Raw genomic sequence first — 18083 nt, 5'->3', positions numbered from 1 at the left:
CCGATGCGTAATATGATGCTAGTTATGTATACGTTAGTTAAGTTGATTGATTGCTTGTGATTGATTGATTGCGTATTATATCTGGCGTCACAACATCTGGGTAATTGACACCGAAATAAATTAAATAGAAAAAATAGAAAAAAAATAATTTTTTTAAATTTCATTTCATAAACATATCTATAAATATATTATACAAAAATTCGCTAGTTAAGTTAATAACATGTAATTCCTTTTGCCTTATCCCAATTTTCTGCGAATAAGAATTTCAAAACTAATAGATGTTTTTACCAAGAATTGGTGTATCGCTGATGTAAAATGGTATACACAAGAGGTTTTAGATGTTTCCATGAAACAGAAAAACGGTAATCCGATTTAAAGCTAGAGGAGGTTTCTCCAGATGACGTCTGATTCCTAAGAAACTGATTAAATCTTTTATTCTGCACTTTTTTTTTTTTTTTTTTTTTTTTTTTTGTTTTTTTTTTTTTTTTTTTTGTGGCGATGTGGGCGAGTAGCTGTTGGATGCGCAATCTTCTGTAATTAAGCTGAATCATGAAAGAGAATTATTACCTATGATCTCTGAAGCGTATTATTATTATCATGATCATTGTTATTAAGACTGTTATTTCTGTTTTAGATTCTTCCTCAAATAAATACGGTGCAGATATTTAAGAAAGGATTAATTTGATACGCTGATATATTGCTGAGTGCACAAATAAATTTCTAAATAACAATAATAGAATTTATGACCGAACAACTTTATATTTATATAATAATTTGGAATTTTTATGCCTCTAGTTTTCAAATATTTCACTTTTTCATTTCTTTCTTTGATTCATTTGTTTCCTACGAAATTACATAATGTCGGTATTTGCGTTATCAAAACTACTTGTTTCCGATTTTCTTTTTCTGTGAATCGGTATGACTTGACATCAAAATCCTTCCCCCATATTAATCGGGATATATGCCTCTATAACGTAGCTAAGCAAGAACTTACATTACTTTAGTCGGTGAGAGTAATGCACAGTTAATTTCAAATAAATATTTAGTCAAATGATAGAATTACATCCACAAAATTAGAATGAAGGAAAGACCATAATTATCATCTAGAAATTTACCATGCAACACATGGTTCTTACACTTTACCTGAAAAAAAGTATTTTGTTGAATGTTGTCACCATATTTTCTAAATTTTATTTTCTCCTTCCTTGTTACGAATTTTCACAAATGTTTTCTCTAAGCATAATTCAGCTGACAAACAGATAGAACATTTTCGCTCCTTAACAATAAAAGTAATTTGTTTTTCTATCTCATTTTGTAAATTATTCACGTGAACAATAATTTTTTATATCAGTCTCGTTGAAATTGTAGCTCTTGCTCAATATTAAAGGCCCGAGAAAATCTGATTATCGACAAAACATAAGTTCTAAGAAACGCATAATCATAAGATAATGATACAATTTATTCAGAAAAATGAAGTATAACGTTAAATATACATTATTACATGACCAAGGGAGGTTGGCTATTTTCACCTGCCTTTGAAGACTCAAGGTCCCAGTAACAAATTCGAGGGAAAATCAATGTTGGGTAGAATGAATGCAGGTAAGGTCTGCCCCGAAATGAAGAGGTTACCTCAAGATTGACTCGTTTTGGAGCTTGGATTCCAGCAGAAAAATAAAGGTTACTTTAATTGGTTCACATTCACGTGGTAGTAAACAAGGTGTTTTTTTTTTACATATCTCGGAACAATCTTTGCTTACCAAATGTAAAACACAAAATAATAGTTCTCCTCCTATACTATTTTCTTATGCTTTCACTGAGCTTACCCACAAAATATAATTGTAAACGTATGCCTATACAAATATTTTCAGCTCTTCATAGTTTCATTTATTTCTAATTCCATAGAAAAGTTAATAATACTTTTTCCACTCATTATTTAGATAACAGCCTACATATTAATTAAATTATTCCTACAAAATAAATTATTGTACGTGCGAATAATGCATATGATAATAACAAGAAACTTTTAGTGAATTGAAAAACTGTAAGCAATCTCGAGTAATTATCTTGCTTTCTCCAGAAAAGAAAGGCTAACAATGTATTTCCAAATATACCCTACTAGGAAGATTTGTGGATTTTTAGTGTGTTTGGTGTACGCTCCTTATTTTAACACATCATTTTATTATTATTATTATTATTATTATTATTATTATTATTATTATTATTATTATTATTATTATTATTATTATTAATATTCAGAAGATGAACCCTATGCATATGGAACAAGCCAATAGGAGCCATTGACTTCACACTCAAGCTTCTAAAGTATACGGTGTTCTTTACAAAGAAGTAAGACGAGGCAACGGGAAATACAGAAAGAAGAGCTCTCACTTATTAAAAAAGAACAAAATAAACTAATAAATAGATATATGTGTATTAAAATGCAAGGAGAATAGTATTATGAAAGTAAAATAACAAATATGGTATAACCAGGAAACCTAGACATGAAAAACGACAAAAGACTAGAAGCACCAGGGGAAAAAAGTAGGCGATTTTTTTCCTAACGTTTTATTTTTTATTTTTTTTTAACCCGAGGGAAAGATAGTGCTTTCCGAGTCCGCAAGACAAGACTAGGAGGCTGTCTGTCTTATCGTCGTGGGGAGAAAATACCAGCAGCGATGTGGATGTGGGTGACAGAGGAAAGGGCAAAAGAACGAAGTCAGGATAATGGACTGGTATCGGCTTCCAATAGAGAACTACCATTGTGACAGAAATGTTTGCTATCTCCTGCGAGACAACTTCCCTCTGATGCTCCGTATTCGTTTTAGATGGGCTTGTGGGAATTTAGGAATTTAAACAAAAGAATAATAACAAAAATATACAGAAATAATTGTTATGAAGTAAAAGAGGAAAGTGGTAACAAGCCAGTCATTATTTGCTGGATATATTGAAGAACATTTAAGTGATGCCCCATGAAGAAGGATGAAATTATTCCTCTGAAGATTACTTAAAAAAAGGGAAGGTTTGAGATGTTTACATGTTGCAGTTCTCATGGAACAAATATTAAGAAGATGACATGTAAAAAAAAAAAATCGTTATACGAATGGCGGACATGAAATCTACATATTGGTTGAGACTAACTACGTATTCCTGCTCATTAGTCTTCCAATAAAGTGAATTATTTTCACGAAAATACCACTTCGAAGATTTAAATCATTAAATTCGGTAAGCAGTGGGGAAGGTTTAAACAACGACTACATAATTTTAGTATGGTCGGTACTGTTATAAAAGCATGAATCATCGTATAACGATGAAATTGTCAAAATAAAATTTTCGATTACGAGTCAGATGGCAGTATAGAGCTAGAAATGACACCACAAAGGAAATACTGTAAGTTCCATATGCATTTATGATAATGATGAAAGGGAAATAAAGATGGAGTGGACATATACTTTGCATAACTTATGCGAGAATAATATGTTGGTGTCAATTGGGCTCATATGGACACCAAAAAAGCTGGAAGACTCAGACCTACTTGGGCGAGATCCATGAGACAGGGAGCAGGAGATGAATGGAAATTTGTGTAAGATAAAACACGGGAAACACGTGAGTGGTGGAATTTGACAGAGATTCTTAATGACAGACGACTTTGCAGGTGATGGTGGTGATGATAGTGGTGTTATAAACACATACATACACGGAAAAATCCAACATTCACTGTTATGACACGCAATTGGTAGTAAGAGAAACAGAGAATAATTATATTAAACCTGATTTCACCGATGATCAAGGACCCAAGCAATCTTGGTCCTTAATAAAACATAGAAACCACAAAAGTAAAGGAAAATGTACAGAAACACGGTCGGGATCCAGAACTCTTGTTTTGCGTTTTCACTTCCAGTATGAAAAATTAACGAAGTATCTCGCTCGAAAGAGAATGGGTAATGAGTATGTACCTTTGTGTGTTTGCCCAAGAACTTTCAAATATATTAGGATAATTATAATCAGCAACCATATTTAATAATAAACGAAATTATTTTCCTTTATCGTAGGTTATTCTAGTATCTCGAGCGATATCTAACTCTTAATGTATACTCAACCAAATCTTACCTAACTTGCATATTTTCATGGCCGACATAAGAGGAAGAAATAATATTTTCCTCTCAACAGTTACCATTTTTTTTTTTTTCGGTATCCCCACTGCGCCCTGTACCGAAATTGGATTTCGGAAGAAGTCCCTCCTGAGGTTTATAGGAGTATCACTGATCCTCAGACCACGATGGGAGGAAATCGGTAGACGAAATTGAATTGCTTCTACGCAACGTTAGCGTAGTGTCTGACCGTCTGTTTTACTTCAATATATTATATGATATATATATATAATATATATATATATATATATATATATATATATATATATATACGTAGTATGTATGTAGGTGGATGATATACACAAAAAACTAATATATATATATATATATATATATATATATATATATATAGAATATTTTCCACGGCCTTTTGTCAACGGAGTACATTTAAAACAGTCTAGCGTATATTTGTTTATGAACTCATGTTTTGTGTTAATTACGACTAAACATGATGTATTTACTTTTATGAATACAAAAATCAAAATCTATATTTCTCTTAACTATAGCCAGTGAATTCGTTAACTATATCCTCCAAATAGGTCAATTACCTTATTTTAAGGATAATGAACCCCTGATCGAGGTTGCAATTATGTTCTAATGAGCAAGAGAATCTCTATTAATTTGCCAAGTTTCAACAAAACCGTTCAGTTCACTTCTATTCATATCAATTTCTATTCAGATACAATGTGTTGATGTACGAAATTGTTATTGGAAAAATAAAATGTAAGAACAGTATCTAAATTTCAATACCTTATGTTTTGGCGAAGAGATACAACGTGTTTCCCACATCATTACGGCAGGTTTAATGTCTCTTTTGTACTGGACAGTTCTGCCAAAACTTCGTTAACAAGGCTCCTGTTATATCAAAAGCCAGTCGGGTGATTTAGGTAGTAGGTATCAATGGTCGCAACAAACTTTATCATCAATTTACAATAGTTGTATTTATCAGTCTCAACAATGCTCGATATACCCTAAGCTTCGCAGATGTTGCATAGTTAAACATTCAATACAGTGTAAATATATGATCAAAGAAAGCTACGCTTAGGTATGCAGGAAAATTAAATTGAGCAGTGGGCAACTTTGTTATGCTCATAATTAACTATAATCATAAGCAAAGACGATTATGTGTCATTCCAAACTTTCGAATTAGCACCATTGACTTAAAGATATTCAAATTGCTAAATATTCATCACACAGGAATTCCGCACAATTACTTACAAATTGCGAAAAACACAATTTTTTGTATGGAATGTAAACACAATTCAATGTGACAAAACCATCATCATGTAGGTATATATAATGATAGCTACTAATGCACTCTATTCCTATTTCTTGTAAATTCAGCAAGTGTCCATACCATTGCAATGACCTTCAGATTCATCCTACTCATCATCAGATTCATCCTTATTACAGTATTCTATTCTCAAAGTTCAGCACGGAAAATGACTTGGTACAGAGCATTTCACTTACCATACACTACTGATCAGAGATCGATTTGCATTTGGTTTGGTACAAACGGCACCATCTGATACTAGGTTTCCCATTTTCATTTTAGGATCAACATGTGCTGCCTAATGCTAATTGCCTACCTCATAATTAGCTCGAACTGCATTTGGTATAGACAGCCTGGACAGTGCTCTATATTCCACAGTGCATCACTTGCACAGACTAGTTCATATTGTACGTAATTATCGGAAGCATCAGATCGGGTAATGACAAGTTAAGTATCTTTTTCCAAAACCCTCTAGATATCAGAAGTGAGCTGCCATTCTTTTTGAAGTCTTGAGAAGTTAACCTGGTGTTCATTGGGGGATTCACTTCATATTTTTACCACTTATTATACAACTAATACTGAAAAACAAGGGGGTAAATAAAGGAATTCGGCCTCTAAGTTCATAAATTTTGCTGTTGAAACAAACGCAACGTTATTTTTCATAAATAATATGCAAAATAAAAAAAAAAAAAAAAAAGAATTTACTCAACAAAATTTTTCCCCTCTTGCAATTATAGATTTATAGTTATACTACACGCTGTGAAAAACTAATAAAACTTGTTACAGTTTTCTTGGAGATCAAAGCATTTAGTTTAGAAAAAAAGTAAGTTTGCAAAAAACAGCAAAATAAAAAGTTTTTAGACTTTCAAGACTGACAAGACGATCTTGCGTGAGTTAACATTATACCCCGTTTTCTCTCATACATCCATTAGAGAGAATGGGGTATTTTAGTGGTTGACAAAGTATTTTTACCTGTGTTTTTGACAAACTTACATTTTTTCCTTTTTTTACAATTTGCCGTCCACAATACCATAAAAACAATAAAAAAATGTAAATAAGCCCATCTAAACTTTTTTCGAGTAATGTATCTTCAAGATATGTTTATTTACACATAAAACAGTCCAAAACAGTGTATATATAAAACTCCTTTCAAATTATCCGTCATTGAGTTATACAGACTTTTGTTACATTTTTTTCAATTTGCAGTTCACAGTACCACAAAAGCGATTAACAAAATTTTAAATAAACCAATCTAAAAATTTTAGCAATATGGCTTAAAGATATGTTTATTTACACATAAAACACTCCAAACTATTATAGTCTAACTCACTTCCAACTGTCCACACATTTTTTTCAGTTTTTGGTTGTGTTCCATGCAAGCGATGAATAACATAGTTAATAAACCAATCTTTAAAAAAAAAAAAAAACGTTTTAGCAATGAAGTTTCAAGATATGTTCATTTAGGCATAAAACTGTCCAAACCTGTTAGTAACTCAATTTCGATCATTACGGTCGGTGCCCAATTAGCATAGTTTTAGCAGAGCATGTTTCCCCATTACCACTAAAGGCACTTACTTCGTAACATCTAGTGAAAGATTGGAGTCAAAGTCATGAATCACATAAATGCTAAGCAATTGGAGCTGGTATTATGATGATCTTCAATTTGATGCTTATATATATATATATATATATATATATATATATATATATATGTATATATATATATATATATATATATATATATATATATATATGATTGATTTTGCTTGCTTTCAGTGAAACACCAAGGGATCGTTCGAAATATTTTAGTGAGGCTCTCATCACATTCATCATTACGTCATTACGTCTATATTAAGTTGATAATAATCCACAGAAGAATAGCAGCTTCCCTTATTTGTGAATTAGATCATGGAAATGTTGTTTGAAAAATTGTAGAAAGATAGACATGGATGTATTTGCCAGTGTTGATATCAGTGTCATGACTTCCTAGTTGTCATTTTTATAAATAATATAATGCTGCTCTATCCATAGATGGAATTATCGCCATGCTGGTCTGAGTAGCTTTTCTTACATATCTCTGCAAAAATATTCACCACGGTTATACTATCGTCTTTACAGTTTTCGCGCTCGGCTGCCAATCAGGTGGTCCGAGGTTCGATTCCCGGCTCGTCTAACGCGGAATCGGTGGAATTTATTTCTGGTGATAGAAATTAATTTCTCGTTATAGTGTGGCTCGAATCCCACAACAAGCTGTAGGTCCCGTTGTTTGGTGACCAATTGGTTCCTAGCCACGTAAAAATATCTAATCCCTTCGGCCAGCAATAGGAGAGCTGTTAATCGGCTCAGTGGTCTGGTAAAACTAAGATATACTGAACAGTACTGGAACAAGTGAGCTTTCTGCAATGATGCCAGGTTTCGCACAGAGATCCCACGATCCAGTGTACAAAAATTTCTTGTCGGTAATTGACAGGAAATTTACCGACCTGCAAATGTATACGTATGCGCAAATTATATTTCTCAACTGTTGATGGTTCTCTTCTATCTGCATACGGTCTGAATGAAGATCTTAGTCATTTAATATGTTATCTATTTTTTGCTAAATAAGTATTTATTTCATTCTATATTTTCCTTTCCTGGATCAGAGCCGGATTAACCGTTGACATCTTTGTTGCTAGTAACATTATCATGTCTAATGTCTAAGCTAATCCAAACGCCTACTGACCGGTCACTGATAATGGTGATGTGTATCCTGTTTAGTGTTTTGTCTAAAGTCACTCAGTCTATGGCTGAAACTGTCTGTTTCCTTCATTTTTGTTTAGGTGGTTCTTGAAAGCCAACTCTTATTTTTTCATTGTCAAAGCCAATTCATACCCCTCCAAAGCTTACTGCATATTTTTGCCCTCATAGTTCAATACTCATTAAAAAAAAATAAGTAAATAATAACAATAACAATAATAATTCCACTCAGAATGATTTACTTAATCTTTGTAACCTCATAACATATCATTTAGGGGGACAAAACACTAGGGGTGTAAAAGTAAATGCTTTTTAAACGAGTAAATATAACAGTTCAATATTGATGCCAAAATCATTTGCGCATGTAAGGTTAACCCTAAACCTGTATCATTAGCGTTTAATGATACATTCCGTAAAGTGTTGAAACTATGACTAGCTTAGATATCATTATTTTTTCTCTCTCTAAAGGTTAAAAACAAATTAGGACGTAAAAGTAACGTATAGCTCTGGCTTTAATCGTGACTAAAGTCATTAGGGTAAAAGATGGCTGGAGGTCGGGGCTAACGGTTTCCCGCCGTCGCGTCATTTTTCAAGCGACTACAAAGGCCCGAGAAAAACTAAGGAAGGAGAAAGGAGACCTTCCGCTTGCGATGTCTTTGCTGCTTCCTTTCTTTCTGTCCATCAATTAAACGTTTTCCTCTGCTCTCCCGGGTCTTTTATTCCACGACGTTGTACTTAATGTTCCAGTCTTTTTTCTCTCACTGGCCGCCATCGAACCTAGATTAAATAGTTTCATTTTTTATAGCATAGCTAGAAATCTCTTCACTTCACAAACTGAAATATTTCTACTTTTTTATTTATACCAATTATAATCAGAGACGATGAGAACCTTCTGTTGAAAATAATGAAGACATTTTTAAATAAAAGCGCTATGCATGAGAAATATTATTTAGCGTTATACAGTTCCCCTTGGAACTCGGTTATTTCCAAGGTACATAGAGTTCCATAATATATTCTGTTTGTGAATACTAAAGGACATGGTAATATGATAACGATTCTAAAAACTGAACCTAAATTCAACAAGAAACGCCCCATTTATCCAGTTTTTCATGATTAGTAAGAAGCTTTGTTTTTTTCTTTTCTTTTTTTTAAAGAATAACAAAGAATATGGGCAAGTTAGTGTAAAAAAAATCTACCTTATATTTTCTCGATATAATCTGCATTCGCCTGATATTAAAGTATTTACGTTCACATTGCATTAAAAATAATCAAAGCACTGACATTTCATGAAGAATGATGAAATGGTTTACCATGGTCATTTCCATAGACAATTCCGATAAGGTTTGAAACCTTTTGATTCGGACAACTATTCCATAGGAACAATAAAGAATAACTCCTATTTCTTGTGTGCTTTACGTGACAGCAGAATCCCAGCTCATATATCTGAATCGCTGCTTTTTAATCAAATGACGTGAATGTCTATACCTATATCCACTGGTTCATTATTTCGCGCAGAGCATCAACGGAGCAAAATGGAAAAAAGACATGAGCTCCATTCCCTTTGCCAATGAAGCCGACGCCACCAATGAACTCGATGGCAAAACTCATAACATGAATCAATTATGAATGGCCGGCCAAAGCTTTGAAATGATGACTCTCTATCACTCTCTTCCGCTCAATGAATTTCTATTGGCATTTTCAATTAGCAATTTCCCTCTGTTGATCTTTATCGGAAATAAAAGCGTTCCATTGGATAGCTTCATTTACCCCGTTAATGGGAATGCCTATTTTTACCAACTCTCTTCACACCGAGGCTAACACCCTCCTCAATCAAATATATACGCTGCATTATACAGAGCCTCGTACGGATTTTTTTCCACGCAAGCAAAGGTCGCGAATTCTTTTCTTTCTCTCTCTCTCTCTCGCTCTCACTGATGAAGGTTGCGTTCGCCACGCAACAATTTATGTGCCTTGATTTATGTGCCTGAACCTATCGTATATCGTCTAATGAAATTTCTGCTGTAAATATTTGTATGTATGATGCGTGGATAGAGAGAGAGAGAGAGAGAGAGAGAGAGAGAGAGAGAGAGAGAGAGAGAGAGAGAGATTCTTATGACTCTTGCGCGTAGACTACAATTGGTTCACCCAGATAACATAAGGGATACCTCCTGTTTTAATTAACACTCACCACTTTTTTTTTACTCTTCCTCTCTCCACCCTTGCTGCGACCTAGAACCGTCGACTAACAACCAGGTACTTAATGTAAATCAGCAGAGCCATACTGGATTTTAGGGAAAGAACCCTTATCTACCCTAATAGCCCGGTTAGGAAATCGAACAATTTGTGAAGTTTGCCGAATTATTACTACACCACGAGAAGAGAGAGAGAGAGAGAGAGAGAGAGAGAGAGAGAGATACTACTATGTAATATTAATCGACAGCTTGTAATGAAAGACGTTGTGTTTTCCCGCTTACAAATGAAAGAAATTGATTAAGATTATAACATATATAGTTTCACTAAAAGGCTGTTGGCCTTTCTACAAATATAAAGGTTCTCAGGTAAATGAGTCTCTACTTCCAGACCATAGTCAACTATCTCACCCTGAAACAAAAGTACTAATCACTTCTATCAGACAATTATCAAACCTACACATACATCCCTTCGAATCCCTTCCCTATTATTATTATTATTATTATTATTATTATTATTATTATTATTATCATCATCGATAAAAAAACACCTTTTACTTGGTGTGGAACGCTGACGACTGATTTGTCAAGTAACACTATATATGCACTCAGACCTATTTCCATGCGAGATTATTTGCTAACAATACATTAATATTAATATTATGACTTATAAAACGAATTGACTGTGAATGTAATGCTACGTTTTCAACAGGGCAGATATACAATTTCCATATTACAAGTACAAAAGCTTTTGGACGATCCGTAGACTGTTCGAATGTGAACAATACATGGGGATCAGTATACCTTTCCATATTAACTACTAATATGCAAGTTCATTGTTCGTGGTAATACATATAAAATCATAATTATTACCAAATTCAAAATGACTACTGATATTGATTTTTATTCATTAGTGACATATATAATGACTCATGTCAATGGCAATTATGAGGAATGTTTATCTGAAAAGACACAAGCTACTATTACGATTCAAACCTCTTACCTTTAAATATCCCAAGAATGCATGCTGCCACGGTATCATCTGCTACAGATCATTAAGGGCATAGTTTGGAAGGGATTGTTTTGGGTGTGGCTGATCCCCAATCGATTTTTCCCCAGTGCTACTGCCACCCCAGTTCCAAACTAGGACGTGTGCTCTGTAATTTCATCAGACACACCCACCCAGCGGCCGACCTGCAAAAGGAGAGGGAATCAAAATCAGTTATCGATATCAATAGCCGAACGGAACACAAAACTCATAACGTGTATGAATTATGACCGGGGCTTTGATTCCATTAATATTTTCTGCTCAAACAATTTTTATTGCCGATAGATTTTTGGAATTCCGCAATGTTTTTTTTTTTTTTTTTTTTTTTTTTTATCGGCAATAACAGAGTTCCATGGGATAGCTTCATTTACAACACGAATTGGAAAGATTACATTTTTCTATTTTCTCTCGTCGAATATGTTGGCACCCCATTCTAATAAAAAAAAGAATATTAGATTTTAGGAGACATGAAAATAACATTTTCAGGGAGTAGGCTCCATTTAGTTGGTGGATTGCTCGGACTTGCTCCAGATGTTTAAAGCATAAGAAACAAAATCCTATCCTTAATGAAAATAGATAGTTCTAACCAAATTTGGTAATTACTTTTGCAATGATGTCAGATTTCGTCTTTGGGTTTAGACGCTGCCGTGTATATGCGATCTCTTAATAATTTTTTATCTGTTCCTATAAAGTCAATAAACTTAGTGTGCTGTCCTCAATTCAGTTAATAAAAACATGTAAGCATATTTGTCAGTATATAGACCATTCAAAGTCTTCGTTTTATGTATGAGTAAAAAATTTTAAGTCCACTAAAGATACAGCCGTTAAACTGTTTGCTCTCTAAAATGACCTATCTTGGCAAGTGATTAATGCCAATTAGTTATGAAGTGATGACGCATTCGATTAAAGGCCTTTTGCTTAGATCTTTACGGTAAAATAGCTCAAAATCAATGTATCAGTTATAAAATTTAAAAAGATTGTGTAAGATGTGTAATATATCCCTTTTCTCCTTCTGAAACACTGCACCTTGCAAGTTGGGAATGGATACGTTCTGGCAACCTTCGACAAAATATCGTTTGAGGGACATAGTGGGAAGTGAAGGTCAAGGTCAAGGTCATCTATATCGATGTCAAAAAAGACTTAGTGGCGGCATTACATTCTAATTCCCGGTAAAAGCTCACGATGATAAGTAACACAGGGCTGAATATTCAACACAATTGAAACTTTACGATGATTAAACTATCACAAGCGTATTAATTTTTATTTGGAAATTTCGTACTCCCAAGAGTAGATATTTTCCATAAAGGAAATGTTTAGAAAAAAAATTAGATAATATAAAAACCAATCTCCGGGTATAATGAGGTACGAAATACATTTCACATATTCATTAATGCTAGAGCGTAATAACGATACCGTTGGTAAAGCATGGTTTAAAATGAGGCCTCATGTACATATACTCACTTATTCACAAACGAATTTTCACCACAGCGTATAGAAGGGATCATTATACTATTCAACAAGAAAAAAAAACGAGACAACAATCGTTAAAATGCGACTCTCGCCATCAGGTACACCCAGGCATATACACTGTATTAGATTCTTCGTTCTAAAACTGTTGTATGGATAAGGTTATTTTGATATTTATGACTGCACTGATTGAAATAGGAAACAAGTATACTGGTCAGACAGTTTTAGGTAGTTTCCTTATTGTCTGATTTTGTTGACAGGCGGGATTCATCAGCTAAGATGTGAATGTAAACGTGACCTTTGTGTCATTTTTTTTGTCTCCCCCTGTGTCAGAGGAAACAGCTAAGTCTTTTTTTTTCTATATTTTAGTTTCTATTTAAAACGAACGCCAAAACACCAACAGTATTTTATAGCCAAATCTATCAAAAGTATGTATAAAACAATCTGTCCGCCTCAATAATTTTCAGGACTTGTTTAAGCTCTCTCTCTCTCTCTCTCTCTCTCTCTCTCTCTCTCTCTCTCTGTCAGATTTAGATTTTCAGTGAATTGTTGCATCAAGTACCTTTTTTTTTCATCTTTTGATAACAAACCCTTTGATGCTAAATCCATTACGAAGAAAATACCCCTTGGGTTAAGCAGCGTTACAGGTCAATTTCTTAATCCAATGTAATTTATACTTTACAGAATTCCCGCGCCCTTTGGCTCTCAGAAATCCAGTAGGCCTAAATCTGCATCACTGGATGGCGCAGTACAAACATACATGTGCCCCGGACTGCATTTATACCCCCGACGTCTAAATTATGCAGATGACTGAGCATAAACTGAAATCCCGGCGGCATCTTCATTGTTGTGGCAGAAATTGCCTTTCGGATGCTGGCTACTTTTCAGGATTGGTGTGGCTGATCATGGTGGGAAATGGGAAATAGTCACATTTAAGGTAAACATAAAGCAAAACTGATGCGGAAATGGAAACTTTAATACTGAAAGATAAAAGTTAAAGAATTACCTGGACCTGAACATTGTTCGTAAAGAGAAAACGATAACTTACAGAAAGATGGGGGGTAAAAAACTAAAATAACTCCATATGTTTATATCACAAGCTAGCAATAACATTAAAATAAAGATAAAGAAGTCCATTTAAAACGAATTATTTAAAAAAGATACCCAGCATTTCGTAACCACCTGTGAAGGGCAATGTTAAAAATATTCCAAAATTTTTATTAAAAAGTAGCCAGCCAGTCCACAACAAAAAATACAAACTTTTCGCCTGGTGTTATGGCCTATGATTTAGATGAATAATAAAAGTAAAAAAAAAAAATTAATAATAACCTGACAGGAGATTTACATGAATTAGTTATTAGTACCCAATTCCAGTCGTTTTTAATTCAGTGTTATTTAACCGTAGAAAAACAATTTCCTAATTATTCCAAGTGTTTATGGAGGGATTGCAGTCTAGAAGGCAACCAAGCAGACTATTATTTTAAAGCTAATTTAAATCATAATCACTATTTTGACTTCAGTTGAGAATTGCGAGGACTAGTAACACGAATATTGTGTTCTGAATGTTACTGAAATTTATGCCGAAGAAAATGTGTTTCCTCTTCATATGAGATATGCGCTGAGATGTGAAATATGATTTTAACAATAAAACGACCGAACGGTCACCTTGACCGCAATTTCACGTTTAAATGTATACATTTTCCGTAGTTTTTCCCAACCAAACATGATTTTCCTTGTTGAGCTAAAAGAGAACTGAAATTAATTTACTGCTTTAGGAGATATGGCCCTTTAGACCTTCAACGACCGAACGGTCATTTTTGCCGCTAGTCTGTATGAAGAGTACCGCTGTTTATTTTGATGGGGCAATATGCACACATTTTGATAATTAGTCAGTTAGTCGCTGATGAGGTTAAATACTGTGACTATGTCCTCATCACGCTCTCTTTCGGAGAACAAAGTGGTAACATTGATGGCTATAATATCATCCTCTGATTCAGGGGTTCATCAAAGACCTGACAACGAGGAAAAAGAATATATTACAAATGCTGAAGCTCATTCACATCTGATGAAGAAGCAGATGATGATGATGACAAAAGAAAGTGGATAAACTTTTGATGAAGTTGATGCGGGAAGGTTTTAGAAGATTTGCTGCATGTTCGCAGGCAAATTATTGAACATGACATCGACACCAAAAGAGGGACGACACAAAATATGCTACAAGAATTGCCTGGACCTACATCGTTTGCGAAGCGTTAAATTGTTCAAGGAAATGTTCTAAAAGCTTTTAGATTACTCATAGGCTCCGACTCTATCAAATACATACGAAAATGTACAGCAACTGAAGCGCCTATTGAATTCAAGGACGTCTTTGGTAAACAATTTTAGGACCTCCATTTTCCTGTCAAAAAATGTCAAGAAATCGTTTCAGTAAATTATGAGGTTTCTTGGATTTGATTTAAGATCAACAAGATACACTCGATTGCAAAGCGATAAAGTTCCTTTGATTTCTGAAGTTCGTGACAGATTTCTCAAAAACTGCCTTGCTTGCTATACACCACACGAAAATATAACCGTGGATGATCAGTTATTCCCAACAGAATGTAGGTGCCCCATTCATACAATATATCGCCAGACAAGTTGGGTAGTAAATTTCGATTAGCAGGCTGACTTAAATCAAAATACATGCTCAATGGAGTTCCATGTCTTGGTTAAGACCACAGTCGCCCTAAGCATCAACCACTCACCGAACATATTGTTCTGGAGCTATAGAACCATACATTAGAAAAGGGAGAAATGTGACGACGGGTAAGTTTTCATTGCAATAAAATTGCCGGTGAAATTACAATCTAAAAAGAGCCTTGTGAGGACGGTAAATTGCATTCAAAGGCCATAAAAGACATTTATGTGACAATCTGTACAGTAGACAAGTGTTGAAAATTGATCAATGCAACTCTGACGGTGTATCAATGTAAGCCAAACAAAAATGTGCTACTACCTAATAGCGTTCACAGTATTGTTGACATTGGAAATGATGTAAAGGAAATTCCTGAAACTGTAATTTACTATAATTCTTCGAAGCACGGCTCGGTTGTACAACACTAAAAGCTGTTTATCTTTTTTTTTTTATTATTTTGATAAATACTAATAAATGTATTTACGCTAATTATGCTGTACTGAATCTCATTTCAGACGTTGTTCTATTGCCCTAAGTAATATGAATATATATATACCATTAAACCTTCGCTACACTAACAATGACACCTGGCAGTTGACAGCGCCGTCATTCCAAAGAGAGGGGTTATGCAGTCCAGGCTTAGAAAAAGACTGTTATTCTATCATTGTTTCTTTTGATAGATTCCTTACTGCAATGCAGCAACTAATATTTTAATGTAAAAAAAAATACTTTATCCATTTCAGTTTTGACAAAAATTGTGAAAGTTTTTTTTTAAATAATTGTGGAATGTTGTACGAATTAATTCCTAATCAACAGAAATAAATACCTCTGGTTCCTCACTGGCAGCATCGGGAAGCGAACTCGTGCTACCAGATTGATAGGCGAGTACGCAACCCACTCGCCCACTGAGGAACTAGACGGGTGGCGGAGAGGGGGAGTTTCCAAGACAAATCTACTTTCAATTTTGAGATAAGAGATAGAGAGCCAAAAGCTCAATTTTCAGATTCATACATTTTTACAGGAATAAAAACCTGATAAGAGAGAGAGAGAGAGAGAGTTGGTCTCAATACCAACATAATTTTCTTTTCAATTTCTCTTATAGAGGTTTTCCATCCAGTTCGAAAATACTCGTATTCCCAGCAATCTCCCGAGGAGAGGATAGAGTCCTGAGGAAAGGAGGTTGGGTAAGGAAGAGGTGATCTTACGCCTGACCTTACTTTATGTTTAGCAGTAAAGGAAATATGTTTGTTTACGTCTTTTAGACAGATGGATAGACATTGGCTACACTAAATCAACCTTGAGGATAATCAAGATAAGTTTCATTTTCATGAATCTGTAGAGATACAGACAGATTTATATGACAGTAGGAACTCTTCTCTCTTAGGCAAGATATAACTAGAATAATTAAAAACTGTATTTTTGGAATCTATAAATTTTGGGATCTATCAAATAGCTAAATATCTCGTATCAATGTTTCAGCCTTTTGCCAGTAATGAGTATGCTTTACATAATTCCGCCAGCCTTGTACCTGATATTTTACCCCAGGATGTTGACTTGCATATGGTTAGTTTTGATGTCACATCAGTCTTCACAAATATACCGTTGCAGGCGACGGTCGATATCATTTTAGAGAAAATTTTTTCTGTTGATAATTTTTCATTTCACGGCTTTAACAAGGACAATTTCAGGAAACTTTCAGAAATTGCAGTGCAGGACACTTATATTTAACAAGATAATTTACAAACAAGTAGATGGTGTTTCTATGGGATCCCCTTTAAGTCCAATTATGGCCACTGCTCGACAGATGTTCCTCAACATGTCTTCCTCTCTTTTACAGAAGATATATAGATGACACAATTGCTTTATTTAGATCTAGGGCGGATGCAAACAATTTCTTGGAATATATTAATGGCTTACACCCAAATATACAGTTAACAATTGAGCACGACGACGACAATAAACTTCCATTTTTAGATATTTTAATCACTCGAACTCCTCAAGGTTTTAATACCAGTGTTTTTAGAAAAAAAGACATTTACAGGTCAAGGTACGAACTTTTACAGCAATTGCTCTTTCAGTTTTAACTTAAATAGTATTTTCACACTGTTGCACCGTGCCTATAGATTATCCTCTACCTGGCACAACTTTCACGATGAAATCTTGTTTTTACTTCAATTTTTCAAAAATAATTCCTATCCTTCCTTCTTATTCAACAAGTATGTAAATAGCTTCTTGAATAATATATTTCAACCACGTCTGTCCATACCTAATGTCCCTAAATTGCTCATGTATGCCTCCATTCCTTTTGTACATTCGAGGAAATTCAAACAAACACTGCAAGACTCAATTCGCAGTACATTTCCAGCTCTAGATATCAGATTATGTTCGAAAAATCCTAAGACAATTGGGTCATTATTTCACCATAAGGATAGGCTTCCTGTCTTGATGCGGGCTCTAGTGGTTTATTGTTTCACTTGCCCAAAATGTAAAGTTAGGAAATATATCGGAGCCACTAAGAGATTACTCAAAGTCAGAGCTGATTCTCATC

Source organism: Macrobrachium nipponense, chromosome 6, assembly GCF_015104395.2.
Source record: "Macrobrachium nipponense isolate FS-2020 chromosome 6, ASM1510439v2, whole genome shotgun sequence".
NCBI lineage: Eukaryota > Metazoa > Arthropoda > Malacostraca > Decapoda > Palaemonidae > Macrobrachium > Macrobrachium nipponense.
This window is presented reverse-complemented; position numbering follows the sequence as displayed.